The 5367-nt window shown below is 40.2% G+C and overlaps 1 pseudogene; it reads left to right on the forward strand.

Moving 5' to 3' along the window:
- Nucleotides 1-4354: 4354 nt before the first annotated feature.
- On the forward strand, nt 4355-5018 carry LOC120615139 (magnesium transporter NIPA2-like; annotated as a pseudogene).
- Nucleotides 5019-5367: the final 349 nt, after the last annotated feature.

A 5367-nucleotide genomic window follows, 5' to 3' on the forward strand; every position in this document is an offset into this window, starting at 1 on the left:
TGCTGTCGTTTATGTGTTTTTAACAACATGCTGCAAATGAGATTGTTTAATAAAATGTTCATTTCCCTCTATGTTATTGTCATGAAACTCAGTAGCGAAAGGGAAACAGTTAGATACGCAGTAACAACGTACGCTGTTGGGTTTTACAGACTGTCTCCCGGTCTTCCAGAGGCGAATTTCTATTACTTTCACTCTCGGGTGTGATACAATGTGTTTGAGAAATACAAAGGGGAAAGAACAAACAGCATTTACTATCCAACTAACCTGTTAATGGAGCAATAGTAGTTGGTAACAACATTCACAGATATTAACCGCAGCGCTGAGCCGCACAGCAATGAGTGAGATTAGTTCCATTTCAGGTACAATAACAACAGGAACAAAGCCCACATATTTGTATCTTAGTGGAAGCTGAGGACAGATTGCAAAGCGAGTCTAGATTCAATATCAGACTGGAAAGAAGCCCTCTACCAGAAAATCAAAAACAAACAATTGCCAGTGGCAGCTTGCCCTGGGTTCGAAGCGTTAGGAGGCAAATGTTTTTGCAAAAGAAATCACGAGGAAGCAAAATAAAAATAAACTGCTCCAGGTCTAGGCATTCTTTGTGCCTGTGCGCTGCCTTTCTTTTACACAATTTTCAGGAGAATGGTTCAAAAATAAAACAAAACAAAATAGAACATGTTAAGGAGCCATATTTTCGTTGGCCCGAATAAAACAATTCGAGATCTCCCAAACAGATGTCTACGGTGTAACAAGACTTAATAATCTGCCTTACAACATTTCTAGTATTTACTCTATAATTGAGTCAAAACATAAAAATTGTAATAGAATTTTCTAAATTAAGACTACATTGGAAAGTAGAAATCAATGTTGGAAACTTTTTTTTTTTTTAATGAATGCCTATTTAGCTTTTATGGTACCCTGAAAACAAGCAACCCTGAAAATGTCTGTTTACTTGAATTTGATTTGACAATTTGAAATCTACCTTTTCCTATCTTTGCCAAGCTAATTCTACCCCTCCCTTGCACTCCCAATCACGGCCCTTTATGATTTCCGTTCCCCTTTACACCCGAATGCAGAAGCGAAGTGTGAAAAGCTGTTTTAAGTACTCAACTTTCTGGGAAAGGAAACTATCTGGCCATTTTTTTATATTCCACGAAATTAAAGTAATTTATCTGAGTTTGCACTAATGACAGTAAATCTCTCATGCTGACAAGTTGTGGTCAATTATCCTTTCTACAGTCTTTTAAATTCGAAGCGCTAGGAAGTGCGTTAGTGTTGGAAACTTGTGGCTTGCTAATTCAAGAAATAGCTAACCAGCTTGAGAAGCTCTCTTAATGGTTCACCACCATGCTCTGCACCCCCAAACAGCTCTCCTAGGGGCTTACGAATGCTGAAACACTTCCGCTGGAATTTACATGAACTACACGAATGGAGGAAATGGTTTAAATAAAGTGGTGTGCTATTTATCCCTATAATGAGTAGTTTAAGGGGGACAATTAGGAAGGAAATTCTACAAGCCTGAACTCCAGTTACTTATTACTGCCACTGAAAGTCAATTAAAGTATCTAAGTAATTATAGGGATTGGGATCATCTGTCATCTGGCAAATCATATGAGAGGGAAGAGGTACTTGGTTTGTTTTGAAAGCGTGTGATCTAGTCTTCGTCATGTTGGTTAATTTTCGGACAAGGGAGCTTACTGATTCCTTTATCTTGCCCCACACATCTGCAGATCTGTTCACCTAGAGCAGGACACCAGCAACAGAAACCTTTGCTGTATTTCCATCCAACCTCGGCTGCTGTGCAAGAAGCAAGAGTCGGCCAGGAGATGGGTGAGCAGATGCTCAGCTCACTCTTCCAGACCAGCCACCCAGGACATTGCTCTTCAACTCAAGAGCATAGTGCCTTATTCTTCCTTGTGCTCTTACTCTGCCAGCTCCTGTTCTCTTGTCTACTTCAAGGCCAACTGGCTCCCTACTACCCTCCGTTACCTCTCTCAGTCATCTTGGTCAGCTCATTGTCTCACAGATGTTTTCATCAGTATTTAAAAACGCTTCTGTGCTTTTTTTCAGCCTGTTACTTAAGATGCATTCTTTCCTTCTCTTCTGCTAGCCAAATCCTCTTCCCGCTTCGAGGCTCAACCAGAGTCCTGATTCCTCCTTCATGGAAAATTCAATACTAGACCTCTCCTTCTATGAATCTCCTATGAAGCTCCAAGTTCATCATCCAGTGGTTGTCAGATTGTGAATACCTAGCACAGGCTACATCTTAAGTCTCTGCTTCTTGCCCAGCATCTGGGATATATTTACACCCTCAAAGTGGTAATCTCCTGATCCTTGGTTTTTGTGGTTGCTGTAATACAGTCTCATGTTTGGTGGATGTCTTAATCAGCTGGCGTTCTTTCATTTGTCCACTCTGTTGTTCATTCAGCAGTATGTTTTGAATGGCCGCTTACAGCGGGACACCGAAACGATGCCTTTTAAGTTGGAATCCGGTACTTTCTCTCCTATCGCATTGCCTTGATGGGAAACTGCATTCGCTCACACCACCCTGCACAAATTAAGGAGTCTCTGAATGCTCATCGTTCCTTCCTCAGCTAATTCTTTCAGGGAAATGGTCATAAAAACACATAAAAATGAAAAAATGAGCTCTCTCCCCTGTGGTTCCACATGGCTCTCCTCAGAGCGCTCTCAGTCCAAACCAGGAGACAAAGAGAAGAAAATATTTTCAAATGATTTTCCAAATGACTTCAGTGCTTACAAAAGGTTCAAATTTGGTTCAAGGGATGGGCAAGACTTGGGTCAGCCAGCTATATGAGGGTCAGCCAGATACTGGGGTCAGCTGGTCATATTTGGATTGAATCAAGAGCACTTATTGTTCTTCACATCCCAAGACAGATAATGGAATTTTAACTTTCCTTCTTGCAACCTCTTTATGTTTTGAAAGTTCATTTCATCTTGGAGTCAGACTTCCCAGAGGGTCTATTTCTCTCGTTCTCCATTATCGTGGCATGTCCTTTGGTAGCTTCTGTTCTGCACCTGTGGTGTTTAAGCTTCATATTTTTACTAGCATTCACCACCAACACATTGTTTGTGTAAAAATGAACATATTGCGTGTGTCCAAGAAAACTGAGCAGGAGGAAACAAGAAATCTGACTGATGGGAAAATCCACAAAATGTTTTCACTGAAGCTTCTCGTTATTTTCTGCAGGAAATATTGCCCATAAGAATGCCTTGAACATAGAATATTCTCAGTCATCAAACATAAAGGCAAGACTGACAATTTCAGCGACATGGGATCATAGCAAAGGACTACTTAAAACCCTTCAGTGGCTCAAGCTCTCTTACAGCACTCGGCACATTGCGCTGAAACTATAGTACCTGCATTGTAACACCCACACCACCAACAAGTCAAGGTGCATTCTGTGCTGGTCTCCCTTTACTATCTCCTGGCATGGGATTTTCTAATCTGAGTATACTAAAATCAGATTTCACTGGGCCCACTGCCTTTCACACACACACACACACACACACACACACACACACACACACACACAGAAATTCTGACACCTTTAAGTAATCAATTTGCTACATGATTGATGGGAACCCTTCTTTTAAATTGAACAACTTCGCAGATAATGATACATTCATTTCAGTCACAAAATATATATTTACTGATATCTATTATTACATGGCCCAGAACTAGGTGTCACCAAGACATGATCTCATTATTCATAGTGGTAGCAAAGATGGCCAGGGATCATCCTGAGGAGGTAGGGCTTGGCATGTCCCGTGGAGGGGGGCCCAGCTGCAGCCCTGGCCGTGCCCACTTCCCACTGGACACAGATGAAGGCGGGAGCATGAGTGGGTTGTGGTAGCCCTGCAAGCTTGTATGGGGGTGTGAATGTCTGAGATTTCAAGACTGAATCACACTATCTCCAATACCAACAGTTTCTCTTCTTCTGTGATCACTGTCATTCACAGACGCTTTTTCAGAAGCAAATGCCATATCCAGAAGCGTAGGTTATATGACTTTTATGTTAGTCTAGGATTGTCTGTGAGCTCGAGTATTTTTATTTGGGGATATTGCATTTTGAAATAAAACCAACAAAAACAAGGTCTCCTACAACTTACCAGAGGAGAATCTAGGAGAGCAGGTCAACGTGATTATGCCAATCTTAAAGAATGGTTGTGGTGCACTGAATTATTTTCGAAGGGAGCTGGAGAGGCTGCTAACCTTGCTGCCGATGCCTTTGGACCAGTCACCTGAGGGCCTCCCTTAGGAGTTGTTATTGTCCTTGTCAAAATCTATAGTTACAGTCATTCCTGCTTCAAAAAAAGAGGACAGAGACATAAAATGTCTTACAGGTGAGTTGGTCCACATTTTGTGGTTTTTGTATTACTTATGGTCATTGTAGCTCAGATATTAATCTTTTTCGTTAGGACCTCACCATGAAAACAGACATTCTTGTTACATAACCATCTGCTTTGTGAGTAGAGCACTTTTGGTTGGCCATGTTAAAGACCTGGGCATTGCTTTAGAAAACTTTCTGCTGGAAAGCCTCAGCTGAGACATCCTTTGGCCTGGATTCTACTGCTAAGCCTCATAGTCTGTGGACGCACACAGATTAATTATCTAAACAGGGCCCTGGACATGTTGAACCTTTATATATATAGAAACGCCAGTGGATTATGTATTCCTTACAGCTTCAGTTTAAATTTGCTCATCTCTTCTTCTAAAGAAGGGGCAAGATATGCCTTTTGATGACATCATTGATATTTTGGGTGGCTTCCTTAAAATCACATGGAGCTGTCGGGATTGCATGCTTTTAAAGATAACCATTTAGTCTGGCCAGACTACTCATTTTGATAAGATAAAAAAGCAATGAATGTAATCTCCCCAGTATTCCTAATATCACTGCTATCCTTAAAGCAATAAATAAAGTTTAATCTGGGAAATTAAACAGCTAACTGGTGAAAGTATCTCCTAAAGAAATGGAGATCTCTATGAAACAAATTGAATTAAAACTTTATTCCGTAGTTCTGTTTCAAAATGAGTTTGAATTTCAGAACGTGTCTGAAAATGACATTGTCTTCTGATATGATATGCCCAAGAGACAATCTTTTTAAAGATTTCACTAATTTGGATCGAGAAAATTTTTCTTTTCTTTAAATTATAGCGGTGATCTAAAATGACCTTGGTGTGTGGCTGGTTTGTATTTTTATTAACATTGTATTACTATATATGTATTTTAAGTCTCGATTCCTCCATGAAGAACTAATGTATTAATGTCAATTTTCAAATGAAAAATTAAATGCCCAGTTTCTTTATTTTCAAAAATAAGAAGACATGTCTCTGCACCAGGATGT

This window comes from Pteropus medius, unplaced genomic scaffold (genome assembly GCF_902729225.1).
Source record: "Pteropus medius unplaced genomic scaffold, Ma_sr-lr_union100, whole genome shotgun sequence".
NCBI classification, from domain to species: domain Eukaryota; kingdom Metazoa; phylum Chordata; class Mammalia; order Chiroptera; family Pteropodidae; genus Pteropus; species Pteropus medius.